This window comes from Apium graveolens, chromosome 4 (genome assembly GCF_009905375.1).
Source record: "Apium graveolens cultivar Ventura chromosome 4, ASM990537v1, whole genome shotgun sequence".
NCBI classification, from domain to species: domain Eukaryota; kingdom Viridiplantae; phylum Streptophyta; class Magnoliopsida; order Apiales; family Apiaceae; genus Apium; species Apium graveolens.
This window is the reverse complement of record NC_133650.1, coordinates 141,656,075-141,674,229: the sequence shown is the minus strand read 5'-3', so window position 1 is coordinate 141,674,229 and position 18,155 is coordinate 141,656,075. Positions and strand designations below refer to the sequence as shown.

Below are 18,155 nucleotides of genomic sequence, written 5' to 3'. Positions count from 1 at the left end.
TCTGGGAAGATCAGCAATTTTGATGCCATAACTGCATCTCTTGTTAATATGCTCTATATGCTAGTTTCTGATAGGTACTTTAATTTTAGCAACTATGTCATGCTAGAATTAGGTTCCAGGTTAGGTAACAAAGCTAATAGACCACATAACATCTACTATGCTAGATTCTTTATGTTATTGGCTAACTATGTTGCTGAAGGGTTGGTTATATCTAATGAGAGCAATAAACTCAAATACTGGGCACAAGAGAAAAGGGTCCTTGCAGACCTTTTGAGAATCAACCTCAACAACCAGGTGCCATTGGTATATTTGCCAATAATGAATGCACCACAGGTAAGTGAGGTAAACACTTCTATAACTCCTACTATTTCCAACCCCACTGTTTCTTTGCCTTCTAGTGTGGTAATGGAATCTGTCTCTTTGACCCAACAGGTTCCTTCCAAAGCCACCAAAACTAAAATTTCAAAACACAAGTTAAAGAAAACCACCTCTGTTGTTTCTCAAAAAGACAACAGTTATAACAACTACCATAAACCCTGAAGGGAGTGAACAGGGTGTGAGTGGTGAAGGGAGGGGTGAACATCAAGAAATCCCCCAGGATAAGGTGGGAGAGGTGAGTGGTACCCCAGCCAGCCAAGCCACTGTCTCTCAAAAGACTGTGGTGGTTCAAAAGGAGTCAAACACATCCCTAGTTGCATCCTCCCAAAAGGATGCAGCTATTGAAAATAGTCCCCAACCAGGGACACAGAACAAAAGAGGGAGGGACACTGAAGCCACACATTCACCAATCAAAGCCTTTTCAAGGAAGAAGAAGGCTAAAACACTAGTTTCCACACAGGGGGCACACACAGCACAGATACATCCATCTGTATCTTTGTCTTCTCAAATTCAGCTTGATGTGACTCCAGCAAATGTGGAGTCATAGCCCCATTCTCTCATAATAGAAACACATCAATCATCAAACTCTCCATCACCCTCTCTGGATGTGGATATGATATTCACATCAATTCCTGATTCTCCCTCCTTAAAACTCAGGGAGGAGCCCCACTCAAATCCTGATGATCATCATCTTTTAGATGATTTGTTGGATCATTAGCCAATTCTTTCGGATATAGTTGAAGAATCTGTGTCACCTCACTTAAAATAAATTTACACAGATTCAACAATTATGTCACATTCAATATCTACATCTTTTTCTTCTTCAACGGTTATCTCTCATCCGTTGACAAGTGGTTGTTCTTCGACGGATAAGCTTAAAAGCAGTTATCCGTTGATACCATCAGTTTCCACTTCAACGGATACTCCCTATCCGTTGATGGTCTCTACACATATAACAGAAATAATTCCAACTGTAGAAGACATGGATACTGTTCAATCACTTTTAGGTTTGAGGGAAGGGAGTGATAATTTGAGTGAGAGGCTGGGTTGCTCTCAGGAAAAAGGAGAGGTTGAGAGTCAATATATGCATGCTATTTCTTCCAGCATGGCAAAAGTAAGTGAGGGGAGTGCCACCTTAGAAGGTGAGGGTGAGGGTGTGAGGGTGTGTGTGAGCCAGGGGGAGCCCCTGATGCAAGAAAATAGAGAAAATGAGAGAAAGGCAGGTACAGAAGCTATAAGGGTGGATCCAACCATTGCTAGTGAGTCAATGATTGTGGATGATGCAGAAAAGGAAAGACAATTTCAGCAACATTACAAAGTTGTAATTGATAACATTTCCTTGGATGCTGACACTTTTACTCACCCTGTTCCAGCCTATCAATTGTTGGCTGCTCAGGGCAATGTGGAGGCAGAGCAGACTTTGAACATTGTACACACTTCAGAATCTCTTCTAAGAGACAAAGATGCAGTTAATAGGCTGCCTTCTCAAGCTGGTGAGCCATCTGAAGAATTTGGAGTAAATTCTAATGATGATGACTCTAATTCCTTGGATGAGAGCATGAACTTAGGGGGAGCAGCAGGCCCAAGTTCTGTTCCCAATCTACCTGACTGGGCATGGGCAAAGGAATCTACACCAGGACAGTTTGGTGTAGCTTTGGTCAAGCAAGTAATGACTATACAGAAGGCCCTTCAGGAGACTACAGATGCTGGTACAAAGGCACTTCTTCAAGCTCATCTAGACTCTCTGCATCTCTTGCAGTTGTAGCATATCAGATAGAATCTAAGTGTGGATGAACTCAAGCAGGATATTGCTGATCTGAAATCTTACAATGCTGAGAAGCTGGATTCAGTCATGCCTTATGGTACTATGCAAGATTTGTTAGTAAGATTGAGGAGAGAATCTGATGCTGACAAGAGGCTGGCCAGGTTGGAAAACAGAGTTCAGATCATTGAAGACTCTATGGTCACCATTCTTCAGAATCAACAAACTCAGACAAATCTACTAATGCAGCTGGCAAAAGCACAAGGCTTGACCCCTACCCTTGATGATAACAAAAAGGGGGAGAATAAAAGGGAAGGAGAAGGAGAGCCATAAACAACAGTTCAAATATCTAAAGTGATAATTCCTGCCATCACCACTTCTCCAACTATTCAAATCAAAGGAAAGCTTGATGGAATTGATATAATCCAGATAGCAGCAGCTGAATTGCAAGTCAAAGAGCAAAGGAGGAAAATTGATGAAAAGGTGCAACAAATTTTTGGTTCTACAGCTTCTAAATCACAATCTGTGAAGCATAGCACAAAGGTGGAATCAATTATTATGGAGCTCAAGCCAGTAAGGAGGAATAAGGTTGGAGAGACTTATGCCAAGAATATGAAACCTATGGTTCTCAAGCCCAACAATAGATCCAATAAAACTCTACAAAGAATCCTCTAAGCCTTGCTCAGATGAAAAAAGTGGATTTCCCTCTTCCAAAGCCTGATGAAGACAAGGTTTTGGGTGGAAGTATCATAAAGCACAAAGAGACCATGGATGTGGTTGAAAGGATGAACATGGCTATTATCTTTAGAGAGGGAAAGAGCATTTGTGTGATGCAAGGACATCCCAAATTCTCAATAGCCAAGAGGGAAGAAGCCAGAAGGTTGAAGGAAGAAGCCAAAAAGCTAAAGGCTGACAAAAGAGCACAAGCAAAGCTTGAAAAACAGCTAAAGTCAAGTCAAGCTGAAGAAAAGAAAAAATTGAAGACAAGAGTGAAGATGTAGGTATGGGGGACATGTTTAGTGATGATGTGGGAGAAAGAAGTAAGGAAAGAAAGGAATGGCAGAAAGGGAACGGAAAGAAGGCCAATGCAAAAAGAAAGATGGTAGATGAGACTGAAGAAACCCAATCAAAATCCAAACCACTACCTTCTATTCCTGAACCCATTATGCCTGACCCCTTCATAAACATCCATGGTGAAACAATCACTCCTAAGGAGGAACCAATTGATTGGGACACCATCAAATTGCCCACCTTCTTAACCACTTCTCCACCCTCAAAGAAACAGGAAAGGAAAATCAAATCAACACCTCCTCTAACCTCAATCAAATTCACTCAGAAGCCTAAGCCTAAGCCACAAGCCTCTAAGGATGATTATGTTCACATTTGTGACATAAAGGAATTTTCAGACATTGAACTCTATCTGGATGAGCTGGAGGAAGTAAGGGGAATAGATGCCTACAGACAGCTACTAGAAAGACTAGTGTTCAAATACAAAAGAAGTGGGGAAAGAACTTGGCCTCTCTACAGGATTCTGAATGAAGGCTACTCTACCTTGGTTAGAGTCTACTCAGCCATAAAAAGGGATTCTGGCTTTACCAGGACTGCCAAGACTGAGATTCTCAACAAGATTGCCAACATAAGGAAGACTTGGTGGCAGCCCAATGCCTTACCTAGAACATTACTCATTCAAGAAAGAGGAATTACAGTTCACAAATCACCTCATTGGTTGATGGAGTTCAGAGACAACAAAGGAGTCAGAAGATTTTTCAGACTTGAAGATCAGCTCAAGATTGCCAGTAATGAAACTCTCAAGGATATGCAATCTAAGTGGGACATCAATGAAGAAGATGAAGCTGAGTTCTACAGACAACTTCAACTTCAAATAGAGGAGAATGACAGGAGGCTAGGAAAGAAAATAAGGGATCAAAGGAAAAGAAATTAATCTGCTCAGGCTAAAGGAGCACCGTTGGAAACAATGTAATTCTTCAATTCCATCTCAGCATACACATTTTTGCAGCACTTTTGAATTTCTGCTTTATTACAGTTAATATGATTGTCAAGTGTTTTGTTATCATCAAGCTAAACCCAAATTTATGCCTACAATTCTAGTAGACATAAATAGGGGGAGATTGTTAGGAATATGTGTATTAGTTTGATGATAAGTTAAACAAAACACTTAAGTAGAAATCTAGTGTTTGTAGCCTCAACGGATAAGACCATCTTGGCTATCCGTTGAAGGAGTAGCTTTACTTAGCAATAAGTTTAGTATTGTAGCACATTTCATTCTCCGGATTCAAGTTGTAATTCTTAGATGTTGCAGGAAATTATCAGTCATGTTGACTAGTAGTGGATATGTAAATAGGAGGGCTAATTGTAAATATTTCATGCCTTGTAATTTTGTATAAGTGAAGAAGTATCAACTAATATTGAAGACCTTCAATGGATAAGAAACAAAACTTCAACGGATGTCTCTAAAGCTTCAACGGATAATATCCATCAACGGATAAGTGCTTCAACGAATAAGACCATCTTGGCTATCCGTTGAAGGAGTAGTTTTACTTAGCAATAAGTTTAGTATTGTAGCACATTTCATTCTCTGGATTCAAGTTGTAATTCTTAGATGTTGTAGGAAATTATCAGTCATGTTGACTACTAGTGGATATGCAAATAGGAGGGCTAATTGTAAATATTTCATGCCTTGTAATTTTGTATAAGTGAAGAAGTATCAACTGATATTGAAGACCTTCAACGGATAAGAATCAAAGCTTCAACGGATGTCTCTAAAGCTTCAACGGATAATATCCATCAACGGATAAGTGCTTCAACGGATAAGACTTCAACTGCTAATGCATCAACGGATAAAGCTTCAACGGATAAAGCCTCAATGGATAAGGCATCAACGGATGAAAGCTTCAACAGATGCTTAGTTCAATAGCAGTTGATTGTGACAATTCATAAGCTGACAGAGGCACATGGGTTGCCAGAGACAAACTGGAATGTGGCAGCCTCTAGGAGGAATCAAGAAAATGCAGCATTTCCATTCTGGTGCAAACAAGGGAGTATTCAAAGATTAACAGCTAAACCCAAACTGCATTGGATAGAGAAATGAAGAAGAAACATGTGAAGAGCCTTTTTAATTGTATTTTATAGTTTTGTCTTCACTTGTAAACTTGGTGATATATAAATCAAGTAGCAGCTAGTAATTAGGTGTGAATTTTCAAGAGCTGTTAAGAAAAATCCAGAGAGAAAATCATCTAGTTTGTACTAGGAAGCAGCTGTGATTTAATTCTTTGATTCACAGATTTTCTGAAATAACACATCTTTGGTGGAACAACAAATCCACCAGAATAGTTTTTAAGTTCTTTGTATTCTTTACATTTGTGTTTGAATATATATCTATCTGTATTAGCCTCAAGCAATTCACACACATTTGCTCACTAAAATACTTAGCCTTAGAAACTGCTCAAAACTTGAAAAAGTTTTGAGATTTACATTCAACCCCCTTCTGTAAATCTCATTGTTAGTCCACTGGGAATAACAGGTGTATCTATTGAAAAGAGCATTCACCCCAATGCATCCTGTACTGAGTCAGCACAACTTGCACCTAGAGTGTATGGTAGAAGAAATAAGGATGGCACCCACATTGAGGGCACATCATTTGAAGCTCCCTCCTCCATTCAGGGGGAGCTGCCAACACTCACAACTGAGCAAACTTCTCTAATCTCTCAAATTTCTTCATCATATAGAACATTTGAATCTGATTCTCAAGTGCACCAACACTCAAGTGACATGGTTCATGAAACTGTGATCACCACCCAGAACCAACATCTAGATGGTGAGAGGCTACTAGCTGGGGTAGACCTTGATGACACCATAAAAACATGGGGGTTTCATCAGTTTTTACTGAAGACCCCATGGTCACTCTTGCACCTTCATGTGCACAATCATCTTCATAGATGAATAGGTTCGAGGGTAGTACTCTTAAGGGAGAGCTATCTAAATACTCTTCAATTCAATTGGAGGTTCCTCTAGATGGAACAAATCCCCTCAAAACCCTAGCTGAAATTGCCTTGGCAGTTGAAGCTAGGAGTACAATTGCCAATGACCCTGTTATGGGAGAGGCAAGTTCATCACACTTATATGACAGTGCTCTGCAAGGTGCACAAAGGTTTGAGGTTGGTGTACATGACAGTAACCCAGTCAAATCCTCTCCAATTCCAATGGAGGTTCCCACTACATGTGGTGAACAACAAACTGTCAAAACCACAGATTTATCTGTGAGTCAAACTGTGACTTCAGTCACAGGTGGTAATCTGGACATTTCTCAACAGCCATCCACATCTCAATCCAGCCAACCACATATCATGGCTCAATGGCTACAAGATATAGAAGCTCAGCCTTCTACAGTTGATGACATGTTGGTAGATCAAATCTCAGGCTTGGCCAATCTCTCTCAGCAATTGTTCACTTCCGACATGGGGAACCAGGACTATCAAGCTATACTGCTATGCTTCAATGAAGAGGTTGAACAACAGAAGGAGAAGATAGTAGATGAGGCTGAAGAGGATGGCAATATAGATGCCTGGTTGTCTGATGACCATGTGGCAGAAAAGATAGAAGTTTTGAATAGATTCAGGAGGGAGTACATAACTATCATGGGAAGCAATGCTAAATCTCTCACTCCTCCTGAAGTCTATGATACCAACATGGATGTGCACAGAGCTCAACTCAAGGCTTTCCATCTCTTTGGAAAGGCCCTTGAAGTAAAATTGACTGGACATGAAGATAAAATCAGGAAGCTGGTCAAGGAAAAGATGGATGACATTGTGCCTTCTCAAAAGGACATCAAGGATAAATTCCAGTCTTTCACTGAGCAAATGTCAAGGATGAATCTGGCCTCCATGGAGAAGGAAGTGTCAAATATGAAGAGTTCTTTCAAGGCCCTGTGTGAACAAGTTCAAGCTCATATCACAAATTCAAATGATACCAGGGTCAAGCTAAATCAAATGCATACTGCTAGGTATGAGCCTTCATTTCTTCTAATGGAGGGTGTCAGAAAAGCTGTTGATATACACTTTGGGTCCTTCTCAGCTACAACAGTCTCCACTACCTCTACTCCTCAAATAAAAGAACTTCAAGATCAAATTTCTTCACTTCAAGCTTCCAACTCAAATTTATCTTCACAAGTCAGAGCTCTAACCACATTGCTTGAGAGTCAACAACATGTTATTTAGGCCCTAGTGGAGTCCCATAAGCATTTATAAATGCAGAATACCGTTACTTTGGGAGCCATCATGGGAAAACTCAACATACCACTGCCAGCATTGCCTGAAGCTGTAAGACCTGAGATTCCTACTCCCCTACTCATGCCTGTTACCAAGACTAAGGGGGAGATAGATGCAAGGCTAGCACAATCAACACTCAAAAGTCAAGAACAAGGTCTAGAACAAGAGAGGCTCCTTATGGCTGCTCAAGGTCCAAGAATGACACAAGAGTTTGACAACTTGCTCACTGGATTAAGGAACTCTCTCAACAACAACTTCTTCACTTACAGAAAGACCTTGGAAAAGACTATCAATTATATCAGGGTGCTGCAGATCTCAGTCAAGGACCAGTTTTTGGAGAAAAGGATAGTGATCAATCTTAATGATTCTGGTGTAGATAGATGTATGCAAGTCAACTTCAATTATCTAGTTTCCAGAAGAGCATCTGAGATAGACATTTTGATTAACAAGGTCAAAATGATCAACAATGAAGAGAAAATGCTACTAGCAGAGTTGAAGAAGGCTCAAGAAGCTGCATTCCCAGAAGCCTACCTACATCCAAGCAAAGGGGTGCACTACATCTTCTCTACAACTAAGCAACTGAAACATTTCCAAGTACCCAAGAACTGTGTCATGGCCAACAGAAGACTGATAATGGTGCTTGAGTCTGAGCTAAAAAAGAAGAGATTGAAGACTAGTGAACATAAAGCTATGATCAAGATTCTGAGGAGATACATTGATAGCTCTGAAGCCAATTTGCCTAAAACTAAAATCAACACAGACGACTTGGGTGATGATGAGCAGAAGAAAGATGGTCAAAACCCTTATGGCTCAAACTCAAGTCAATCTAGCAAGGCAATTGGTGGAAAAGTGATAGTGAGAAAGAGAAGGAGAAGAAAAGTGGATCTGAGACTCAAAGGAGGGGTGGAAGGAGACAAAGACAAAAGAATGATACCTCACAACCCCTACAAACCCTAAATATCCAAATACCAATTGCTAAATCTTCACATTCAACCTCATCAAAAACTGCTCAACCTCAAACCTCTAAGTCTAAAGATTTCTACAAGCTCACTGCAAACTCTCTCATCAAAACTCAAATCACTCACAACCATACTTCTATGCTCAAAACTATACCTTCATTCAAGCCACCCCATAAAACACACTTCAAAATAGTTGGAATAGGTCCAAAAGAAGCCAAGGTCAAGAGAAGATTCAGAAGACAAAGAAGACAAAGAAGAAGATAATTGATAGCTGAATTTCTCAATGATCATGGATTTGGTGAAAAGGCCATCTGGAACAGATATGATCAAGATGATTTCCAATCTCTAAATTTTGTTGATTCAGATGAAGACTACTTCCAATAGCTAGCTGAAAGAATGGTCAGAGTTTGGGTTGTTAACATCAAAGAAGTTAGAATCTACTACAGTGATGGGTCCTTTGAACAGCTTGGAAATAGACTAATGGATTCTCTCTCAATTGTTGAACTGAAAAGGGTGCTAAGCTTAATGAATGGTAAAGATTCAGCCACTAAGGCATGAAGAACAGTATTGACAGTGTTTGTGTTAACAGAGAGGAGATAAGAGATGAGCATAGAGCTTTGCTAGCTGAAAAGAGGAGAAAGTATGAGCATGACATTGATGAGTATATTAGAAGATCATAAGAGTTGAAGGCAGCAGGCAAGACCAGAATATCAAAGGATGGAAGATTTCTAAATGTAAAAGCTGGCTCTTTGTCAAGATACAGGATATGGATGTTAGCTAGTTATCCTAAGCCAGATTTGCTGAAACTAATAGAGGCTCTAACTGACACCCCCATCCTAGAAGAATTAGAAATACTTATACAGATTAAGAACATAATTGAGAAAGGATCAGAAAGCTCAGTCTTTACTTAACTATTTTAAACTGTCAAATGTTCAATGTACAAGTGTTGTATCGGCTTTTGTATTGTTTTATTTTCATTCTTTAACTTGGGGTTAGTCTTGTTAACATGCATGAATTTGTGATAAGCAATCTTATCACAAATTGGGGGAGATTGTTGTGCAAGACATGTCTGTATCATAACAAGACTAAGTCATATTGACAACCCTAAGATTAGTTATATTGTAACCTTAATCTGTAATTTATACTTGTAACACTTAATGTCTGTAAAATGTAAATGGAGCAGACTGGAGCATTTTTCCCTAAACAGTGTCAAGCCTAAGAATTCTATCTAGAAGAAGATCAAGAAGGTCATGCCTCAGAAGAATTATGAAGAAGCTTGGAGTTGAATAATTCTGTTTGGTGAAAAACATTCTAAGTCAAGATCTCTACAAGTCACAGAATTAGTGTTATAGAGAAGTCATTCGAGAACTCAGAAAGACCTATCGAGAACTCAGGAATTGTCTATCGAGAACTCAGGAAATGCTATTGGAATCTGTCAGGAATTGTCTATTTCTGTTTGGCTTCCAACTTCTGAGTAATCTGAGTTTTATGGGACTCATATATAAGTAGATTTCAGAGACGTTTCAAGGAGGTGGGATCGTTGTATTAATCGAAGAGCGAAGAAGATAAGGAAGAAGTTCGTTTTAGCACACCGCAACGAAGAGGAAGCATATTTTCTTGTGATTCTTTATTTTGTTGTAACATTGGATGCTAGTTTTCTTACTTTGAACCTATTTACTCTTGTGGCGTGCTCTGGTTTAATATAATTAGTTTAGTTATTATTCTCCTGTGTTTATTTATCATGTTTTCATATGAACCCATGATGACGATAAGTGCTATCATGGGCTAATCGTGATCATGGGGTCGTAACGGATTTTATGGAATTCTTTAGTTAGTTGTTTAATACCTTAGTGTGTGATGATTGTATGATATCTAGTATTGGTTGTGCTTATTCGTCTTATGTGCGTCGCGAACATATAAGATAGGGTGTTAATCTCTTGTGAAGCGACGGTGGATCTTGAGATTTAGAACTTGCCATGCTAGCATAGGTTCATGTATGATGTTGCATGATTAGTGGGTAACTCTAACCATTTTATTCGCCCTGTGTAATCAAAAGGAATAACTTGTTCTTAAATTATTATGTTATCAATTTCTGTAGACATATAGTGACTCAACATTATTGATGCCTATTCAACTTCTATCTTAATTGTGGATGTTTGGTAGAATGGTATTAGTACAATGAAAGTTGGCTTTTATCAGTTTCATGTTATTTGATTAATATCATCACTGTTGCATGCTAAGGGTAATAACAATGACTATTGAAGGAAGTAGTAATGAAGTTGTGATCTTATGAGTGTTTTAATATTGTTAATTCTAAGTATTAATTAAGTGCTCAGTTGTAGTAGTTAATTGTAGTTAATAATTAGTTAATCAATTCTAAGTGTTATTGTCTTAACATTGAGAAGTAATCATACATTGGTGAGTGAGTTTAATTGAACAATAATTAGTCTGAGTCTCTGTGGGAAAGAACTAGAAAGTATTCTATATTACTTGCGAACGCGTATACTTACGTGTATTATTAGCGCGTGATTTCGCCCTAACAAGTTTTTGGTGCCGCTGCCGGGGATTCGGTGTATTTGTTTGGTTTATGTACTTACCATCATTGGTCATTAGGACTCAGTGATTAAGACGTGTTACTTATTGTTTTCGGTTGTGTTTCAGGTACTTTAGCGAGCGTTTATGCAAACTTATTCTCGTACTCACAAGAGGACTTTAGATACAGCTGAGGAGACAGACGAAGTTCTTGATATTCCGGAGAAGATAGATTTTGAAGATTCGGATTCAGGAAGTGAGCAGAAAGAGCCAGTAATCATTGGTGATTGTAATGTTCCGGCAGATCCAGCTCTTATGGACTTTTCTCGGCCTAAAATTGATGACATTCAGTCAAGCATTCTTCATCCGGCTATCCAAGCTAACACCTTTGAAATCAAGCTGGGCACTATTCAGATGGTGCAGAATTCTGTTTCTTTTGGAGGTGTTGCGACTGAAGACCCCAACATGCACATAAGGAATTTTGTCGAGATTTGCAGTACTTTCAAATACAATGGTGTGACTGATGAGGCTATCAAGCTGAGGCTTTTCCCATTCTCTCTGAGGGATAAAGCTAAGGACTGGTTACATTCTGAACCAGCTGGGTCCATCACTACTTGGCAAGATCTTGCGCAAAAGTTTCTGGTGAAGTTTTATCCAATGGCAAAGACTGCTGCTATGAGGAGTGCTCTTACTTAGTTTGCGCAGCAACCTACAGAATCTATGTGCGAAGCTTGGGAGCGCTACAAGGACATGTTGAGAAAGTGTCCACATCATGGAATGCCCGATTGGATGGTGATCACTGGTTTCTATAATGGTTTGGGGGCCCAATCTCGGCCCATGCTCGATGCAGCAGCTGGAGGAGCCTTGTGGGCCAAAAGCTATACGGAGGCTTATAATCTTTGTAAATCATATGTCAGAGACCTATTTGTACATTCGAGGATTCAACTCAACTCAAATAAGAATGTAATAAGTAAATAATGGATCTACCGTCAGAGAGATCTCGCAAAGTAACATCTGTCAAAGGATAAAGAAACATTGTTCATCTGCAGACTTGAAGATTCACTGGAAGAAGTTCAAGAATTTGATCATGCCTCAGTGATATAAATCAAGATCGTGGATTTAATCAAGTGACAGAGATCTCGTCAGAGTATCATTAATTACAAGGATTTAATCTGAAGAAAATCAAAGTGTCAAAGTCAAGACATGAAGAAACGTCACGGAAGTTAGTCACACATGAACCAGACAGTACATCGAGTGTCAACGTTGAAGTGGTGGAATTGATTCATAATTCTCAGTGATTTTCAGAAGATATTCAGAAGAATGGATGCTGCTCAAGGTTAGTATTAATTCTCTATTAATTAATTAAGTCATATAATTTAATTAAGAAAATAAATTATATCTGCAAAGATTAATTTATTGATTAATTAAATTAATTGATTAATTAATTCAGAATTAATTTTAGGAATTTTCAGAAGTTTAATTGGATTAAATTTAATCTTAAATCAGCAAGACAATTGAAAATGAACTAGCATGACAATCTGGATTGTCATACCGATTGTCATGCCAGTTCAAAAGATTGTCCTACCGATAGTCATGCTGGTTCAAACGATTGTCTTGCTAGCTCAAAAGGATAGTCACACCGATTGTCATACAAGCTTAAAGGATTGTCATTCCAGTTCAATTAATTCGGCTGTTGATAAATAGAAGCAGAAGTCATTCAACTTAAAAAATCAATCATCCAGAACACAGAAGTCAAGAACAAAGCAGAAAAGAAAAACAAGAAGAAATATTTCATCTTTTCATCTGCATACTTCAAGATTAAATTTCTAGATTGTAAAGTTAAATCCAATCCACTAGAAATCTTTATCTTGCTCTTGTGTAACAATCTAGCGGATTAAAATCCCTAGAACTTAATCTCAAATCGCGTTTAGCATTTGATTCTAATTATTGCAAAAATAGAAAAAGTTCATGTCGAATTTATTCTAAATTTGTGATAATTAATTTGAGATTAATTCCTTGTAATCGATACAGTTGTTGTAACACCTTTCAAGTTTAATAATATTCTTATTTAACTTGAATTTTGTTTCACATTTTTTATTCCGCATTTAATTCGATTATTCGGTACTGTTTGTATTCAACCCCCCCTTCTACAAACACATTGGGACCTAACAATTGGTATCAGAGCCTTCTGATTAACGAACAAATCAAGATCCTAGACTTTTGTGATTTTTCAACTCTTTGAATTTTTATTCATTCAAAAATTCATAATGACTTCACACAAAGTTGGAACCGTTAAAATTCCACAATTTGATAATGAGAATTATATTATGTGGAAGAAGAAGATGCTCTTATTTTTACAAGTTGCAAATCCCAAATATTCAAACTTGTTAAAGAAGGGTATAAAAACTCCGATGGTTATTGAACCGGAGGTAATAATAGATGGTGTGGTGACTACTAAAGCTAGAACCTATCCAAAAGAGCCCGAAGATTTTACTCCTGCTGAGAAGGAAGAAACCTCCTTGGATGCCAGCCTTCAATTAATATTAATTGATTCCCTTGATCCTTTGATGAACAGACATGTGATGAACTGTAAAAATTCTAAACACATGTGGGAAACTATTGAGGTAATTAATGAAGGCACAGAGGAAGTTAGGGAGAACAAGTTGGAAATCCTAACCTCTGAATATGAACATTTCAAATCAAATCTAGGAGAAGGAATTACTGAAGTGTTTGAGAGGTACAATGCGTTGATCAACAACCTGAACATCAATGGAAAGTATTATTCAATCAGGGAGGTCAACAAAAAGTTCCTTTTAACACTGCCAGCTCATCTTGAACATAGAATCACTGCCATTAGAGAAGCTAGAGATCTGAGTGAGATTTCTTTGGACAGGCTCTATGGAGTGTTAAAAACCTATGAGTTGGAGCAGATTCAACAGAAGGAAGTCTACGGGAATGATAGAATGGTCAGTACATCTACTGCACTTGTAGCTGAAGGTCAACAACAACAACAATCTCAACAGTTAGAAAGAATGGTACAGTTTTCCAAGGGTGAGGAAAATGAGTTAGTAGCAGAATATGATCCTCCTACTACAAATCAATCAAGTGATGATTTTTATTCTTTGGAAGAGCTGGAGCAATTGGAAGATGAGTCAATGGCCCAAATTGTCAAGAGATTCTCCCATGTCAGATTCAAGAGGAATCCCAAGCTTAAGTACAAGTCCAACTACAACAAATTCCAGAAAGGTGGATCTTCATCCTCTAACACCAGCAGTGGTGGATACAAAATAAGGATGGTTGATCGGAGCACCATTAGATGCTATAACTGCAATGAGTTGGGACACTTTTCCACAGAATGTAGGAAGCCAAAGCAAGTAAGAAAGAACTCTGAAAGGGCTTATCTGGCAAAGGGAAGAAGCTGGGATGATACTGACAGTGAAGATGAAGAAGAAGGAAATCTTGCTCTTATGGCTGTTGATGGAAAAGCTTCATCGTCAAGAATAGAGGTAAAACTTTCTGATGCTGAAATGGTTTATCATCTAAGAGGTAACTTAGATTGTGCACGTCGTGATAATGAACTGTTAAGTTTACAGATCACAGACCTTGAGAAAGAGGTCAATGAATTAAGACTTGTGCACATTAATCAAGACAAATTAAAAGAACAGGTATCTTTTCTAGAGAATAGAGTTAACTGTTATAGAAAACTCGAAACTATTCTCAAAGACAAGATCACCGGTCTTGAGACTAAGGTTAGAGCCTACTTCAATTCTTGTTCGAAGGCTAAAGAGTTCTACAGTAAGCAAGCTGTTAATCAAACATCTGGAATAGGTTATGATTACAATGTTGCTATTGGAGAATTAGGCATAAACTCCCCTCCTCATGTATGTGCTAAAGGGAGGGAAGTACCACATGTGCTTAAGGGTGTTGATGAACCCCTCTATAAAGCATCAATTGCTGAACCATTTGATGCGACCTCTTCTGTTATTCAAGAAGAAATACGTGCTGAAGATCATGCTAATGAGAAGATTGTTTCCAAGTCAAGTGTGTCGAAAGTTCCAGTCAAAGTTGTGAAAGCAACTGAGACTAACTCAGACACACATGAGTTGGATAACAAAAATGCCATGTCTGCCATGCATAAATTGCCTGCTATTAATCACTCTCATAAAGCATGTGGTGTTGCTAATTGTATGTCTTGTGCTTTTAATATGATGTATGCTTATTTTAATGGTAAGCATGTGTCTAATGATAAGACTACTCCTCGTCAGCATGTGAATAACATGAAGCATGATAGGTCTAAGACTGCTAGTCCTTCTAAGGCTAGAAAGGAGACATTTGTGCCTAAGCTTAAACAAAAATTTTTTAAGGCTATTTACAAGGTCAAATGTTCAGTCATTGAGGATGTTGAGATCGTTAAAATTAAAAATGTTGTTTTGCCTGACAAAGGACAATTCTACAAGTATGTCGGGCCCAACCAAGTTTGGGTTCCGAAGAAGGTCTAATCCATTTGAAGTGCAGGGCATTAAACAGGTGTAACCGGTAGTGTGGATTCTTGACAGTGGATCACCAAGACATATGACCAGAGATAGAGCCCTGCTATCAAATGTGGATTGAGAAAGCTGGCCCCCTGGTTACCTTTGGAGATAACAGCAAAGGTTTATCTGAGGGATATGGCTGTTTGCAAGCTGGGAATGTTATCATTGAAAATTTTGTATAGTGTGTTAGGTTATTATCAGGAAGCATCATCTAACATATAGCACCAGTGACGAGACTTGAGAATATTATGACATATCAGGCACCTGCTGCACATTACACTTGGAATTGGACTCTAGTAAGATGTGTACAAGTGTACTCCTGGTTGGTGAGTCAAAAGAGGAAGTCAATGCACCACAGTTCATGGACTTTGCAGCTGCAGATCTATTGGACTATGCAATCTCTTCTTCACAATCTCACTTCAGGTTGGTATGAACTAGTATACTGCTCAAGCAATCGTCAAGGACATGGTATGGTACTCTAACTGCAGTTACAATTTTATATGAATAAGTAGAGTCGTCATATTTATAACTATCTTATCACTAAGCACAATCATATTTTTTTATATGTGCAGTGGTATATTGATTATGCAACATAACAATTAGTATCTAAAGTACTTGACAAGTATCGGTCAATGATATCTTGTTAACATTATGTTGCAGATATTTGTAAGCTTTTGACATGAATGAGAATTACTTAGACTTTACCCTAAGTGATCAATGTTTTATCAAAAACTCATTCATATTGAAAAACAAAAATTAAACTTCTTTCTACATTAGTGATTTCTTATTTCATGTAAAATCTTTTGAAATCACTATTGTAAATCATTTTCTCTCTATTACCATATATTTTATGATACAGGTTCAGTCTCCAATGACTTTCTTTCATTGACAGTCATGAGGTTGAAAACCCACAACGTCTATCCCAGACTGTAAAGACAAACACAGAAACAGAACCAACCAACACTCTCTTACCACTAAATGTAGTATGAATGAGCGTGAGGGAGATAGTGCCTTAGTGCACCACATAAGGAAGGTTCTGTAGTCAACCCAGTAGCTCTGTCTCATACATAGATGAGTAGTATTTAAACCGAGACAACTGCTAGCCCCCATACATCTTCTCAAAAAGATGTAATGGCTGAAAAGGCACAAAAACAGTTACTAGATTCATTCTCTCAACAGGGTGAGTCTATTGAATTTTGCCTGTCGGCCAAGGTATCCGATGTAGTGTCACCACTTCAAACATAATCAATTCTTGATGCACAAGGAGAGGTTACACACACAAAGGATGAGTTGACGGAAACAAGAGTTTCGACCATTTTAAGGTCAGATTCGATTGTTCAAGGTTCGTTAGTGGACCAATTGCCTTTACAGGTGTTAGGAGAGGATACTGATCCAAAAGCCATATGTCAGTGGTTAGTGTCTACCTCCCCAGGCTTAAATCCCCTGGATGCATCTGCGGATAGTGGATCTGACATAGGTGCAGATCGGCAACTTGTTGACAATGATTCAGATATTACCTGATAAGTCACAAGGAAATGTCTTCACAGACATTAGAAGGGAACTTTGATCTTTATGCTAAATTCGTTGGATCATTGTTTACCTTCCCAGAATTCAAATCTGGAACCCTAAAAGGGAAACTAGCAACTTGTAAATTATGACTCAGATTCATCTGACGAGTTTAACAAGGATGGGGATTTGCGAACTCCCATTGCACCACCTGTGACCTCCTTAAGGATGGCTAAGGTGATTTTCCTTGCAGGTACAGCTGGATTATGGAGCTATGAGAGAAGAGTGATACACTTGTGAGAATGAGTGTAAACACGAGTGGAGAGAAGAGTGAAACACATATGAGATACATTAAACAGAAACACACACTCACAGTGAGGAAGAAAGAGAAACTTCTTGTTATTTCTTTTCCAACCAAGTGAAATATGAGAACTCCTTCAGACGACGGCATACATTCCTTCTTTAAGGGGGAGATAAAAGCTTAAGTAATAGTTTGGAGGATTCCTCAACTAAGGGGGAGAAATAGCAGGGAGGAAGAAAAAGATCATATGTACACTACACCACACCATTGTTGTTTGTAACTACGGATCCTATTGTACGGGAGAGGTGGTAAACACAAGGTGATTTTCTAGTAAGGGAAGAAGCTGCTTTCAAAAGGGGAGTACCATTAGTTTTTATCTGCGGATCCTATTGTACGGGAGAGGTGGTAAACGAAGGTGATCTTCTTTAATCAGTTGATTCTCATAGGGGGAGAAGCAAGAGAGATATGGGCTTCTCAACAGGAAATGTGGTTGTACAAATGAAGATGGAACTACTTGAAGATATGTTCAGTCTAGAGGAACATCTACTTGGAATCTGGAAAATGTTAAATCTAGTCCAGAACTTTTCTACTATTTACTTTGCATTTCTTTTTATATCTTTTTTCTTATTTGTTAGTTGAGTTATCCTCTAGGTATTTGTGTGTTATTGTCTAACAAACAAATAGGGGGAGATTGTAAGTCATATGTCAGAGACCTATTTGTACATTCGAGGATTCAACTCAACTCAAATAAGAATGTAATAAGTAAATAGTGGATCTACCGTCAGAGAGATCTCGCAAAGTAACATCTGTCAAAGGATAAAGAAACATTGTTCATCTGCAGACTTGAAGATTCACTGGAAGAAGTTCAAGAATTTGATCATGCCTCAGTGATATAAATCA

The 18,155-nt window shown here is 38.4% G+C and overlaps 1 non-coding gene across 1 annotated transcript; it reads right to left on the bottom strand.

Annotated features, from left to right (window-relative positions):
- Positions 1–11,588: 11,588 nt before the first annotated feature.
- Positions 11,589–11,695, bottom strand: LOC141722087 (small nucleolar RNA R71). Its single transcript, XR_012575119.1, has one exon. It is a non-coding gene; the product is annotated as a small nucleolar RNA R71 (small nucleolar RNA).
- Positions 11,696–18,155: the final 6,460 nt, after the last annotated feature.